Here is a 15820-nt window from a genome sequence, read left to right as displayed (position 1 = left end):
AACTTTTCTATGACTTTAAGTACCCATCTTAAAATGTCCATGGCCATTCACAAGGTACAGTATAACACAAACAACTGTAATTCAAATGTTAATTATTGAAAATTAACCGGCATTAATGGCAATATCAAATAGTCGGTTAATTTTCAATCGGGGGTGGTGATGGCATAGTGGACATGACACATGCCTTTGGTGTGGAAGATCTGGGTTCTACATCAACCAATGTGTCCCTGAGCAAGACACTTAACCCTTAGTTGCTCCATCAGATATATCAGAGGCGTGTGACCTCTGATATTTAGCAATTGTAAGTCGCTATGGATAAAAGCGTCCCCTAAATGACAAGTATTAGTAGTTTTACTATCAGTGTATTCTTAATGCATTTGATTATTAACTTATTTCTAGAAGCAAGTCTGAAAACAATGAAACATTAAATTTACACATGGCCAGCATTATTTAAGGTTCACACAATTTGAGCTAGGGAGAGACGAAACACGGCAATGAAGAAACGTACCTGATCATCAGGTATGTCAAGTATTATAAGTCAAGTATTAAATGTCAAGGAATAACACATAAAAGTGCTACATTATGTAAACAGCTACTGTACAGAAAATATGTTCAGTTTTATGTTACATTACCTAAAAGATTATCCACGGAAGATTACTATAACAACGTCATGACACACAATAACTTTCCATGATTGTTCTAAAACATAAAGGATTTAACCAATTCCATGACTTTTCAGGTTTTCCATGGCCTTGGGAACCCTGAGAATAACAGAATATTGGTTTAAATTTGATCAGCACTGCCTGATTTATAATTTAATCAGAGTTCAGGTCCAACCCATTCTCACACACAACTCGTCAAATACTGAAGCTTGGTCAGTGATGATCTCGATAAGGACGCAAAAGGCACCCTTTAGCTGCCGATGGGATGCACAGGGCATGGCATCAGCTCAACTGCAGCGCTGCTAGATGACATGCTATGAAAAGGCAACAATGGGAGCGATTGGTATGAAAAACTGTGTACCTTTGCCTGGATTGTTCTCTGAACAATAAACTACTTACCTATGATTGCCCTGCGTATCACTTAAAGGTACCTTTTTTGACCCCATCCACGATCTTTCCCTAACCCTAACTAAGTGGTTTTACCCTGCACGTTGACTAATGACGCCAAATGAATCCAGACCCACAGCGCCAAAAAGTGACGGCAAGGCCTCCCAACCAATCACACTGACAAATGATGCGCTGTGGATGGGATGACATTGTAATTAGTTGAAAGTTCCTCGCGTTTGACTGAGGCGCTAAAAGAGACTTTTCGCGTCAGTAACTAACGCCAGATGCACCTGACCGAGTGTCCATTTTGGATTTGTTGTCTTGGTTCAGTTTGAGTTTAAGAAAGAGAGAAAGGGGCTGCTGTCTTTCTCAATCTGCTTCTATACTTGTGTCCTTATGCAAAGTACAGTCTGTAGTTCATGCAACAAATTTAGTGTTAAACTTGGAGGTTTTTTGAGCTGGCCTGTGAGGAGGGAGATCTGGGCACTGGTGATATGAAGGGAAGTTTATCATAGTTCATTAAGACATTCTACCAACATTATTATGGTACAGAGCTGGTTGAACAAAGTATCCCTTTAACACACAGACATGAGATGGACATTAATCATCTCACTCTTGGGAAAAAAAGCAATAAGTTTAGCTTCAAAATGTTTAACTAATAAATTACTGAATTTAGTTTTTTTAAAAGTACACCCAGTTTTCTCTCTACCTGCCTTCCTTATTTTCAACTCATCCATTCCATTCTCTCTCTCAGCCTCTCTCTCTCTCTCTCACTTTGTCTCCATCTCTCCCTTCCTATTGACATCTCCCCCACTCTCTCCTTTCCTCCTCCATCCTCACACCCCTTCCTTCTTCTGCTGTCCCCTAAACTGGGCTGGAGCCGATCCAAAGTGGCGTTAATAAATCATGAAGAGAAGAAAGGAGGAGACGCAGAGGGTGAGGTCCTGTGCTTCTGTCTCACCTCCTTTATTGAGCTCATCCACTCAATCCAGGATTGTTAATTTAAAGCCAGTTAAGGTCTAACTTGCCTTCTTATATCAATTTCATGCGAATTAAAATGAGTTTTGTAATCTATGATCACCATGTAAGGGGTGAGTCACGTCTGTGTCAACTCATTTTCTCAAATTTACAGTTTCCACTAAGGAGGAACAGCATTGCACGTGTTGAGTTCCTGCTGCTCTCTCTACTTTCAATACTCTCAGACCTTCCGCACAGCTCGCACTGAAAAAATTCAGATCATTTGGTAATCCATATTTATATGTATTTTAACTGTGCACAAAGGACAGTGCATTTTCTGTCCTCCTATGGCGCAAATGTCTCAAGAAAGGTATTTGATAATATTTAATGAAACATAACTTCATGTTAGTTTTTTTCTTTGTCTTATCTTCTTACTCGTTCTATTTTTCTCAAGTTCGTCACCTGTTTAGCACACTGTGAACAGCAGCGCATGATGTATGCATTTGGTAAGTTCTTGCATACTCATTATCTTTATCTCTTGGTGGTAGTCACGTGTTGAGTAATGACTAGGGATTGCTGTGTATGTGTAAATGTATTTTGTGTTTTGTATTATAAGACATCCTCAAAAACGAGAGAATGTTTCTCGAGGGGTTTATCTCTCTAATAAATACTCTTAACATTATTAAAATGTTAAATAAAGAGGCGCCCTAATGGCCTAGGGGTTAAGGCACTGACCGGTTTCTGTCATCTCCCATCTCTCTTCCCTTCGATGTCTCTCTACTGTCCCTGTCCAGTAGAAGAACAATGATTAGAATTTTCTATGCTACAGACCACCAACCTATTGCCGTTTAACGCCATTTTGCCGTGTACGAATCAAATGACCACAGGAAACGGTTCAATGGCCTTTCTATCCATTTTCTGTCTACGCTGTCATCTGTATGTCAACACTTTTACTAACGTTATGTTGGAGAGCTAATTTTCCTGTTGGGCCACAGACGAAAGAAAATGACCCAAACTAGCAGTCAGTCCGAGCCGCGGTGAGATGTCACCCTTCGTAACATTAGATCTGGTTTATAAAAGACGCTCGCAAAGCAACACAGTACAGAAAATAAGAACAGCACAAACGTCAGATAAGGTGGACCTCCGTGTCTAACTATATACTGTATGTTTAAACGTTAGAGCAACGGCTGGGAATGACAATGGAAATAAACAAGTCTGCCGATTTCACATATCTCTGCAATTCAAATTAACTATTTGTCTACCCGGAAGTGATTTTTGTGTAAGCGCCATATAACAGTGATTTGGTCTATTCTATTACAGTGGTTCCAACCCTAAATTTGGTCCCAATAACAATCTGATGGGTTGCCAGATTTACTTATTGCGACATGTTTACTAGGGATATCATTGACTGTTGGTCGGTCCACCACTTTGGTCCAGACAGTTGGATGGTATGAATTCTAGCAGTGTGCTGGAGGGGATGACTAAAGGTTTACATGGGATATTTCATCACAATAACAAGATGTAGCTTCTTTTTTAGACTCTTCCTAGGAGAGTTATAGATACCTTACAGTCACCTATTTGATCACTGTTTCTATACAAGTTACAGCAACATGTGCTTTATCCAAACTGACCCAAATGAGCAAAAATGAGCATTTTCATTGGTGGTGTCTGTGCTCGAACATAAAACCGGATTACATATTGAAGGAATCCAATCAAGCGATTGACTCGACGGCTTTAGCTTCTCTTCCTTTGTTCATCTGCCTTTCTTTGTCAATCCATTGTCCTTCCTCGTGTTCCTTCTCCACTCACACTCTTCCCCCTCAGTTATCCTTTCTGTCTTTACAGGAAGAATCACGCTACAGAGAGAGAGAGAGAGTCTAAAGTCGAATCAATCGATGTCCTATGGCTAGGATAGCCTGTCTGCTAGAGTAACTGCTGCTACACTTTCCTATTTAGACTCCCTAAGGTATTGAATGGGGCTCCATTCCACCAATCAATAAATGAATAAATACATAAATGAAAACACTCTCTTAACAAGTCATTCAATCTAGAGCTGAGTCTAAACTTGTTTTGAACAGTTTTATTAAATGGAGTGTCTTGATATGAACAGAGAAAGCTACCCTTTTTAGATTTGGTTAAAAAACTCCTTATTAGAAATGTTGTTGTTGTAATTTTTTAGCAGAATATTTTCCACATCAGGTTCCCATTATATATTTTGTTGTGTCAGTTAGGGCAGAAATGCAATTATGAGTTAATGCAAATTCCTTTTAACCCCACTAATCATTTTGACGCAATCATGAAGCGAAGCAGCAGTAACCTTGTGGTTGATGGATAAAGAAAAGAGTCTTTTGTATGGCATGTTGAGTTTCAAAGCCCTTCCAGATGGTTCTCTCGCCAAGACTAAAGTTATTTGCATGTACTGTCGATGTGAACCGAGTTACCACCGGAGTACATTGTGTCTCAAATACCACTTGCTGGCCGTGCAGACCGCTGATGCCGAGACCATCCTCCCCCTCGCCAAAGGCACGCAACGCTGGATAGTTTTTTTTGAGCATACAGTCCCTTTGAGGTTATTCTGGAGAATATTCTAACATACTTCTCTGCTCCCATGTTGATAAGAACATTGCAAACTTTACAAGTACATTAGTAAGTTGAAGAATCATGTAATTATTTGTAATTAAATATTTTTAATCAATTGACAGCCCTAGCAATAAACACATAACGGAAGGCTGCGACATAATGCGGAAAGTACACTGAGATTTGTTTTGTCAGTTGTAAGAAAATATGAGCAGAAAACTGTCATTCTTTGTAAGTGCTGCCTTTTACATTCAAATCGATGTTTGATTTGTTAACAATTAACGAATGTTGGAAATTATTTTCTTTCATTTGTCTTAAATTCAACAAGCAATTTGTAGTATTTTAGCAGAATACTGAAGAAAGCAGAACTGGGTACACTTTATAGCTGTTAATTTATTACAAGTAATATCGTTATTGCAATTAACGTTATCGTATATTGCTTATTTGCCTTGTATTGTGCAGCCCTACTCTACCGTAGGGCAGCATAATTAATCACAATTTTATATGGTGCGCGCAATATTGCAGGTAAGGCAAAATATGTGTCAAATCGTTTTGAAAAAAAGTATTGTGATGCAATACTTTATACAAAGACTAAAGAAAAAATGTTGATTAGTACAGATCTTCGCAAAATTCACACTATAATTCATTTTCATTTTTTTAGATTTTAATATTCAAATAAAAATGAGAATGCAGCCCTCCTCCACCGTTCACCAGACAAAAAAACTCCCAGCACATCTCCCTCTTTTTCTGCACACTCCACCTGTTTGTTCCACTCCTCCTTCCATCATTCCCTCCTGACAGTGAGGTGATTAGGAGGAGAGCGAAGAGCTGCTGAAAAAGCAGCTTAGCTGTAATTATCGCCTCGGAGAGAAACAAACAGTTCATCAGAGCCTTCCTCCGCAGACTTAACAACTGTTGCCGGGATATATCGAATGCTTGACAACCAGCCGTTACCTAGGCTACCATTGTCTCCGTGTAGCTGGGGGGCTCTCGGTAGAAAGTTTTTTGGTTTTTTTAAACGAAATGGCAACCAATGAAAACACAACAACATATTAACATACATGCTCACACCATCATCTACACTCACCCTCAGATGTACGTCAACATACAGGATACCAGTAGATACAGACGTAGAAATACACTTGATTTCTTGGGCCGTGTTTTCTGTCACCCCATGTTGTTCATGCTTTGCTACATGCTCTACACACACACACACACACACAACTATGTTTTCACACAGTTACAGCGTGATTTTTGGTCCAGCGGAGGCTCCAGGCAGCCTAAGTAACCCATTTCAAATGTTCACAAGAAGAAAAATGGTACAAGTTACATTTTTTCTACCTGAAAATCCATGATCTTGCCTTATTTTCTGTGATAAACATGTATTCCAGAATCAATGACGACTTATGTTTTTTACACAGTGGATTTTTAACATGAGTTATGACCTTATGACAAAACACAAATCCCACTTCCATTTTTAATTGTGTTACAGTAGAGACTGATTGGATTCCCTAAACATATGTTATCTCAACTGTTTGAAATTAAGGTAAAGACAATATTTGTTAATAGAATATGAACTAAATGTTTTATTTTTTTTTATTTTTTCATTTCAGAAATGTTTTTAAAACCTCAAATAAGTCAAGGGTGAATTTGACCTGAGGGATACGAGAGGGTCCCGACAGTGAAGACAGTGAAGCTTGGGCACTGTAGCGGCGTAATGGGAGAAACAAAGTGTCTCCCTTGTGCTTTCTGACCACGGTGGGAATCTGCAGCATGAAAAGTTAACCCTCTCCTTACATTTCATGTTTCTGGAGAAGCAGAAGGAGGAAATGAGTTGGGGGAAATGCAACGCTACCCAGCCACAGCCGGCGACGCTCGCGAGATATGACATAATCCTGACCCCTTACTAAGTATGAGAAAAACTTCAACGATTAATCAATTTAAAGGGCAGTGCCAAAATATGATAAGCAAAGCACGTAAAAAACAAACAAGATTAAGGCTACAGAGGGCAGCTATAACATTCCCGAGTGCATTGCTAAACTTGTGAAATATTTCAGTTGGAGATACATCAACGAGAACTTCCTCAACAGTGCAGAGGTTTTGTTGGACGGACTTCCACATAAAGACACCATCATATCCAGTATTAAAGTCTGGCCAGAGGCCACCATATGCGTTGAGAAACGCATTTATGAAATGATGGAAACCGTACACATCCATCAAACTGTTTGCACTTGGTAACGCAGATGAAAGAGTGGACATCAGTGACATCCCACGTTTCTCAGTTGGCTGACAAAAGACCATTAACCAGTTGCGTCATCAGGGCTGGCCCGTGGCGTAGGTAAATGCTAGGGGTGCCAGCAGTCCAAATTGGTACAGAAAGTTAAAGATAATAAAAAAGAATGGAAAAAGAATCAAAAACATCGTAAAAGTGACAAAAAAGCATCCAAACATTGAAAAAAAAATCCAAACAGTGTGGCCGCCCATCAAGAGACAGGGTTACTGTCATGGTTGGGGTTTTCTGTTGTGGTTTATTGTCGTTTTTTCCATTCCCTGTTGTCTGCCTTGTGTGTTTTCCCGCCTTTGTGATCGTATGCCCCGCCCTGATGTGTCTCACCTGTTCATCAGCCCTCACGCACCTGTCCCTCGTTACCACCCTCGTTACCGCATGTATTCAGTCTCTGTGGTTTCTTCGTCTGTTGTCCAATCGTTGTCATGACGTGTGTCTTGTCCCAGTCATACTATGAGTCTCTCCCTCAGTAGTTTTGTTCCTTGTGTTTTGGGATTTCCTTTGGCAAGTTTTCTACCTGCTTGCTTCAGGGCACTTCTCAACTTTCTGGATTTTTGGGTCCAAGTCTGCACAAATCCTGACAGTTTCTACCTGTTAGGATGTTTTTTTTTTGTTTTTGTTTTTTGCACCAAGTGCTTGCTCTTGGGGGAATTGTTGAGTCTCTGTAAATTATACAGTGTAGTCTAGACCTACTCTGTAAAGTGTCCTGAGGTGACTTCTTTTATGATTTGAAACTATAAATGAAATGTAATTGAATTAAATTCAGGGGAAACATACAGGCCCGACAGAGCACAACTCGACAGCAAAGGCAGGAAGAGGGATCACACCATTTGTCCAGCCCAGTTAACATTTGATTTATCAGCAGCTTACATCACAACAAGGTTTTGTATGTGTGAATGAGTAACTGCGAGAGGCAATCCAGTGCCTGCAACTCCATTATCACTGAGGTCAAACTTCCAATAACAGTGTAACTAACTATCAGTACACAAATTGAAAATAAATTACATGCACGTTAACAAATGCCACACCGGCCGCATTCATCTTTGTAAATTGATACTCATCATAGAAAAGGTTGGCGACTCCTGGTCTGGACTGCAAACAGAACTCTCCCCACCACTCAGGACCAAGCAACGTACTTGGGGTGACAGAGCTTTCACCATTACAGTCCCCTCCCTCTGGAACTCCCTACCCATAAACATCTATGACTGGACGGACACAACGCTTATCAATATCACTTCCCCATCAGTCAGGCACAAGATCTGACCATAATTACACTTGAGCTTTCCATAAACTCGTTGCTTAGCTTATTATTTCAGTTGCTAGCCTGGCAGTGGGAAGCAATCTGAGAGCAAATAAAAAATATTAAAACATAATTCAAATGGGCTCAACCCAGATATGTCTGTTTGCTGGCGTACTTTAGAAAGTGCAATGACAGAACCTTGGTTGCCCCATGACGTTCATTTTGTCAATATCTCTTATAAACAGTGCCAGCTACGCTTTGGCCCCATTATCTCTCATCTCATAAAAACTGGCTGAAACATATTGCCATATTTCATATCACTGGCACAGCTTTTTCCCATTATTCAACAATGCAACACCCCTGATTGGTGGGAGGCCCATAACAGCCCCACAGTGGGAACAGAGGGGGGTTTATTATCTAAAAGACATCTTTAGCGACACCGGCTTGTCCTTTTTCCGACCTACAAAACGCATTCTGTCTACCACGTTCCTCTTTTTTCTTTTACCTTCAATTAGGATCAGCACTCAAGGTATACGGTGTCCCCTGACAGAGTTTGTTGCCCATCCATCCTATTTTAGAAATTATTCACTTTGCAGCCAAAAACCTGTGGTATGGTATCCAGGCTTTATCATTTTTTGTAATTTTGACAGAAGGTTGGGAACATGATTGTCCAGACCTGAGCAACAATCTTGACTGGCACTATATATGGTCTAGCATCTCGGAGGTATCACGCAATCCAGACCATCAGCAGATTCACTACAATTTAATTCATAGGGCACATCTCACCCCCGTGAAAATGCACCACATGAAAGTGATTAACTGCCCTTTATGCAATTTCTGCCCACTGAAGGCTCGGGGCACTTATCTTCACATGATCTGGGGGGGTTCTCCTGTTTGTCAGTTCTGGAACTATATTGTTGCTATATTGTGTGTTGATTCTGAACGATCTGTCAGACCTCCAGCTCTCTAAAACTAAAAAACGTGCTGTTTTACTGTAAGTGTCTTTGAGTACCATGTAAAGCGCTTTATAAATAAAATGTATTATTATTATTGTTATTATTTTTATTATTTATCTCTTACCATTATCGTTAATGTTAAAAGGCGAATGACCAACGTGTACATGTTTCTGCATGTACATACAGTAATTATGTTCATAGGACAATAAATCAACATGTTTAGTAATTACAATGTGCTGATCCCAACCCCGCTCTACCACTTATCAAGTGTTCAATGATACAATATTCCATGCAGGCCATATTTTCATGATGGGATTGGAGCTGAAAGGGTTGTTTGATTATTAAATTGGTAAATTAAGAGAAAAATGACTGGCATTGTTTAGATAATCGGTTATGTGTTTTTTTTAAGCAAAAATAATGAAAACATACTGGTTCTATCTTCTCAAAAGTGAATATTTTTTTAAGCCCAGTTCAGATCAAAGATTTCCGACGAGAAGCCACTTCTTGCAACGAGTCGATCAGTTCAATCCAATAAGATGAGGCGAGACGGTGTTTCATCTCCATGGAAATGTCTTGTTGTCCTTTCCTTCTAACTTTCAGGTTTTTTTGTAGCTGGATATACTGTACCATTTGTTGCGTCTAAATCTGAATGTGGAGAACGGTAGTGATAGAGAGATGCTTGCTACAGTTGCGTTTCTAGTTATGAATCAGCAAAAACAACGGTTAATATCTCAGATTCACTGCTTTGTTCTAACGCCTAACGACTTGATAAGTAGTGGCTAATTAATGCATAATTAAAAGATATGTTAGTCACAGCTCTAGAGTTGATAGGTGACAGCCAGCAATCTAATTAATTTATGAAATATCCAAATCAAAGAACTACAGTATACAATATTTTAAGACTTTTTAGGTATTATTATACTCATCGTCCATGCTTATGTTTTATGTTGATGTCTACTTGTTTGACAAACAAAGTTTAAGTAAAACTTTTATTGCAAATCTAACATTGCAATACATAAAAGGAATGGATTCTATTGCTTTTGTTTTATTATTGAGATTCCACACAGTAATATTTAATCTGCCTGTTGTATTATGCATTTTCTATCCTGCTACGATGACCCAGTTTTCCCTACACCAGTACATTATATTTTCATCTGTATGCAAGTAGTCTCCATTCATTATAGTGTCCTCCTTTTACTAAGAACATTACACCTGTTCTCAATTTTAATTAGAAGCCCATTCTTATCACTCACTGTATCAAACATTGAGGTATTCCTCATCTCGTTCCTTCTGGTAGAGACTGTCCTACCTGGAATAACGCTCCCATAGGTTGTTTATTTCAAGCACCAATTACGACCTAAATCTACATTTATAGTGACGGTGCCCTCTAGTGGCCTTATAATTATTACAGGAGCATAGGAGGAAGTAAGGTGACAAAGACTATGAGCTCCATATTGGAGGTAGGTTGCGGTGGGCATAGTCTTGCTTTACCAGACGTTCCTACACAGCACTCTGACGGAAGTCTGGCTAGTCCACACAGCATTCCGGGATAGGAGAAAAAAGTGCTTTAAACCACTATCACAATCGTCATTGGCGGCGCTAAGCACCGCCCGGAGCCTCCGTGCCTCTGCAAAATAGCCTCAGGAAGGAACTTGTTTTGGTGGACCATGTGTACTTTCAAAAGTTGTTTTAGTGGTGCAACAGAAAACTCTGATTGGACAGACAGTCCAGCTAGCTGTCTGGATTTACCCTGCAGAGATCTGAGGACCTGGTAACCATAGTCCTCAGATTGGACAGATAGTCTAGCTACCCGTCTGGATTTACCCTGCAGAGATCTAAGGAGCAGGTAACCATAGTCCTCATGAATCAACTAGAGTTTCAAATGCCAACACAAAGAAAGAGTTAGGTAATGTAAACCCGGTCGAGAAGAAGCACATACGGCGGAGGCGACGGAGCAATCCGGAAGTGGAAGGTGATGGATATAGGCTATGGGATATTAGGGTAGGCAGCAACAATTTTGGCACACGCCCACCACATAAAATTAAAATAAATACCTTTGCTTTAAAAAGGAAAGGTTTATTTTAAAGTACATCAGCCACTGTAGGCCTACCATAATTATAAATAAATTTATGGTGTGTATATATATATATATATATATATATTATATTCAATACACTCCTACCTCATCATCCTCATCATCCTCACTGGTCTCATCTCTACTTGATGCCATTGCCGACCTCATGTCTGTCTCATTCACTCCTTGCCTGTGTTCTTCTTCACTGAGACATATTACCAAACAAACATTATGTAACATATTTTCCATATTAGTTTTGTCCATATTAATAACATTAACCCTCATGTTGTCCTCGGGTTAAATTGACCCATTTTCCTAATTCAATGTTCTTTTTAACGATCCATTGTAATTCCCCAAAATAACATGATTGATTCCACCCAACGCTCTTTGGCAAGTACAAATCTCTACTTGTTCAATTTTATAGCATTTGAAAAAAAAAAATTGAAGTGGTTTTGAAATAGTATTGAGTAAAAGTTGACATATTCCAGTCTGTGATTATCCATCAACATCCATTCCTTTAATTTTAGTCTAAACAATTCCTGAATTTCTGCTTTTCTAACTCAAACATTAGGTATAATTTCCTATAAATGAGGTTTATTGACCATAAATTCCAAAAATAACTGTAAAATTAAAGTTAATAAGTTAGTGTTACGTAGTGTTACAAACGTCAAAAAAGTGAAAAACATTGAAAAAAGCGTCAAAAGTGGTGAAAAATTGGACAAAAAAGTAAGGAAAAAGTTTTTAAAAAATCAATAAAAAGCGGCGACAAAAGTGTTGATTTTGATTCTCCCTACACTTCCACCTAATGTTGGACCTACCTGTTGCCTTCCCCTGTCTTTGCTGATCCACCATCCTCACACCTGAATGAAATGAACTCACTGTTAAATATGGCAGCCTAAATTCAAATCTTAAATCAGCCTAGTGATGGCATTAGATGAGACAACTATTATGCAGTAAGGTTGTGCTGCTGTTGAAATTACATTCACATTTTGGATTTTGGAGGCTTGCTCCAACCTAAGTCAAATTCCTTGTATGTCTGTCATAACTGGCGAATAAAACTCATTCTGATTCTGATTAAAAAGTACAAATATGGAGAGCCAACTAGCACAGAGCTTTAAAGACAGAGATGAACTCTGTAATTACAGCTTCTATGTCACCCAACAGATGTAACAGATGCTGTATGTCCGACAGCACAGCTAACACAAACAGCTAATGGTAAAAAAATATATATATACATTAATGATTCTGTGGTGTACCACAGTTATGGCATAAGTTATGTTTTCCAGCTTCTTATCATTCATTGTAAATGCTACCTTATATTTACCAGTTGTTTTATTTTACCTTAATAAAATTTAGATATGTCATGCAAAACACTAGCAAACACTAGCTAGCTAGTCTGAGAACAGTCTGTTAACATGAATATTTGCAAGCCTCCGAGTTTGGTAGCACATTTATGCATTATTCCATGGTAAACCAGAGTTATTGCATTAGTTCTTGTCATTTATTGTACATGCTACCTCATATTTACCAGTTGTTATTTTACCTTAATAAAATTGACATATGTCATGCATGGGAACGGTAACCAAAATTTAAATGTAGCTATCCGCAACATTGGTTTGCGTTAAGCTAGCAGTAAACCCAACTTTAGCTGCAAGTGTTAGCAAACACTAGCTAGCTAGTCTGAGAACAGTCTGTTAACATGAATATTTGCAAGCCTCCGAGTTTGGTAGCACATTTATGCATTATTCCATGGTAAACCAGAGGTATTGCATTAGTTCTTGTCATTTATTGTACACGCTACCTTATATTTTCCAGTTTTCAGCTCAGCAGCTTCGGTTTTGCTAGCTACATTCCCAGTGTTAGCAAACGTTAGCTAGTCTGTTAACATGAATATGTTTAAGCCTCCAAGCACAGACGTCACACTTTAAATCCTACCTGTTGCTTTTCACCATCCACTTATTTAACTGCTCTCCTTTTTCCCTTTTTCTTTTTCTATTCCCTCACAGCTTTTTGCTTTATCCATCTTTTCCCATAGATGACAACAGACTACTCGTACCTGCTTGCTCAGCTCTGCTTGTTTCTCCCGTAAGTGTGTGAGTGATGTGGATGTGTTTTTTATTGAGAAGTTTTGTATTTTGCACTTTTTTTTTTTTTTAAAGGAAATATGAAAAATATTGCTACAGACATATCTGTAGAAATAACTTCATAAAATATCCATTTTATGAGTGTTTTTCTTGTGGATTTTTTCGGTTTTAAGTTGAGACATTTGGCTATGGTACTAGTTTTGTATGTAGCCCTTCTAATATGCTTACAGTAGTGTTTTTAATTATTTTACAGATGCTTAAATAGAAATTCTCTATTCTTGGAACAAAAAAGTGAGAGTGTTAACCTCCCAATGACCTCAGGCTCATCCCAGAGGTCCAAAGTATATGGAAACTGTATCACTTTTATTTGGTAAAACATTTAGGTGAGAAAAGCATGTATTTTCAAGTGTGTGTAAAGAGCCTTTTAGTCCTCAAAACTTTTATATAACATTGAGGAAATGCAGAAATGATTCAGAAACGCACAACAGCAGCTACATATAGAAAATCCCCAATTATTTTTTTTGCCATCGCTTTGGCACCCCCATAGTGCCCCCCCCCTTAGCGCGTACTCACTTTTTGGTACAAAGTGCCACTACAGTGCCGTTGCGGTCATTCCCCGCCTGCAATGACGGTGCAGAGACGGACTGCCCTGAAACACGGACCAATCAGAGGAGACTGGGCTTTTTTGAGAGGGGTACTGAAAGAGACAGGCCCTAAAAGGGAGCGTTTCATACAGGTATATTTAGACAGAATTAGAAAAATAATATATTTTTTGAACATTGAAGCATGTAGACAAGTAGAAACTCAAAATAAAAGTATGAACCTGAAAATGACCATGATCATTTCATCCCAAATCACAATCTTGTTCTGAACGTAACCACGTATTTTTTTTGCATATACATAACCAATCTGTGCCTGTTTCACAACATTAATGACATGTTTAAAACCCGCAACCGACCTTCTCTGATTTAGCAATGAGGACGGAAAACGCTCCTGTGGGCCGTTATAAAGGTTAGGAAGACACAACCCATGTCAACGTATGGTTCAGAGGACCGGTTGTTCTGATGCTCTGGCACTGCAGATGTTCCCTGAGCGGCAATGACCAATCAGTAGCAGGTTTTTCTATAGATGATCCTGAAAGATTAAAAGACTTGGATGTATGATCCAGGTATATGATGCAGGTATAAAGGGAGTAGAGGAATTACATGGATGATTGCAGAAAAGACAAAGACGGAGACGGTCGACTGTTGATTTACAGGTGTATTACTGCGCACAAGTACATGTATCTCTTCTCTGCTGCTGACGGACATACTTTGTCACACACACACACACACACACACACGGAAAGAAAATGTGTCCTTTTCCCGCTGATGGACCACAGAAGCTGTGGCAGAAGGATGGTATTAAAAGCCAGCAGGGGATGTAGTGGATGAAAATGTCAGAGCAACCAGCAGGCTATGTTCTGTAACATGTTTAATCAAATTACAGTGTGTGTGTGTGTGTGTGTGTGTGTGTGTGTGTGTGTGTGTGTGTGCGCATTGCTGCATTTGCATATGTGTGTCACTTTGGGAATTTCTGCGCCTGCTGTGTTTATAGACTAGTATTTCTGTTAAACCTTTGAACTGCAGTAGAAATGGTCCACCAGTGCCTATATTGGTATTTTTGCTTATTGTGATGTCATTTCTTGGAGTGTCTTTGAATGTGCTATATCACTAATCTCAGTACAGCCTAAGCTAAAAGGTTATGGAAGTCAGTAAACTCCCTGGCCCATGTCGAAGTGTCCTTGGGCAAGACTGAACCCCAATGTAATGTGAATGTGTGTTCACTTGATGAGCATGTGGCACATTGTACTGCAGCCTACCACAGTGTATGAATGTACAATGTAAAAGTGCTTTGAGTAGTCATTGAGACAATAAACTCTATATATATATATATATATATATATATATATATATAATAAGAACAGTCTATATTTAATCACAAAATATATTGATCCAAAAGATTTCGGAATGTAGAAACCACTCCACGCACACTTAGCTTTCTGCTGAAAGCAAAGACTGCTCTAACTGTTAAGTTTATATATACATTTTTTCAATCGATTTAAAACGTGATTATGTAAACAATCTCTGGTGTGTGTGCATGTGTGTCTTTGTATGCAAGTGTCTTGTGTGCCTGGACAGCATTATTGTGCATGTGTGTGCATGGATATGTTATGGAAGTTGTTAAGCAGAAAACATTTTCAATCTGCGTGAAGTTAACTTTAAGGTGTACACAACTACACAAGTAAACAACGTGAACAAGTAAACATGAAGACTAGTCTTGCATTCACACCCTTAGTTTTTAAATCTTATCTCACTTTCTTCAGCTGTTTGACAGATTCTGAGCACTTTAGAATTTAAGAGGGTACTTGCTACCAATTTCTCTTTAAAAGGCTTTTACATGCCACTTGGGTAAATTCTCTGAATGACAAACCCAGTGGAGCGCACAAAGAAGAAGCCTGATGTTACTTAGTCCTAGAGCCCTGGTTGTAATAGATTCATGCTTTAAATCCACATGTGGTTTGATCTGCTCTGGGGGCAGCAAGCAAAGAAAACCC

At 39.0% G+C, this 15820-nt stretch overlaps 1 protein-coding gene across 12 annotated transcripts in view; it reads right to left on the bottom strand.

The window, feature by feature from the left end:
* The window catches only part of cacna1g (calcium channel, voltage-dependent, T type, alpha 1G subunit), a 323409-nt gene that overhangs the window by 184576 nt on the left and 123013 nt on the right, over positions 1-15820 (bottom strand). The gene's annotated exons all lie outside the window — the stretch shown is intronic.

The sequence above is a fragment of the Etheostoma spectabile genome, chromosome 21 (genome assembly GCF_008692095.1).
Source record: "Etheostoma spectabile isolate EspeVRDwgs_2016 chromosome 21, UIUC_Espe_1.0, whole genome shotgun sequence".
In the NCBI taxonomy this organism is placed as follows: domain Eukaryota; kingdom Metazoa; phylum Chordata; class Actinopteri; order Perciformes; family Percidae; genus Etheostoma; species Etheostoma spectabile.
Note: the sequence above shows the minus strand (reverse complement) of the source record. Positions and strands in the feature narration are given on the sequence as shown.